This window comes from Penaeus monodon, chromosome 27, assembly GCF_015228065.2.
Source record: "Penaeus monodon isolate SGIC_2016 chromosome 27, NSTDA_Pmon_1, whole genome shotgun sequence".
NCBI classification, from domain to species: domain Eukaryota; kingdom Metazoa; phylum Arthropoda; class Malacostraca; order Decapoda; family Penaeidae; genus Penaeus; species Penaeus monodon.
The window spans coordinates 37861894-37862291 of NC_051412.1; positions in this window are offsets into that span (position 1 = coordinate 37861894).

A 398-nucleotide genomic window follows, 5' to 3' on the forward strand; every position below is an offset into this window, starting at 1 on the left:
CGTCGATATTCTTTTCTCCTCAACTCACGAAATCTATTCTATTTTATTATCATTATGACTATTAGTTACCTGCTTATTGTTTTTTTAATGGGAAGCTAAAATATACAGACTTCAAAGGATCAACACAGGACATGCCAGCCCGAGACCCTGTCACTGATTTATGCCATTCATTCAATGACAAATGGCACTAGAAAGAGGCACTGACAACAGAGTGCCATGCGGGATTCGAGTCCGGGCGTGACGACAACCTCAGACGGAGGATTACGTCGTTCACACCTAGCGGAGGCTAGCTTATTATATATATAAGCTGCTTTGCCTGCGGACAGATGGAAAGCACACAGGTCCGAGTATGACCTTTTGAGAGGGTGTATTGTGACAGACAGACACTCTGATTCACA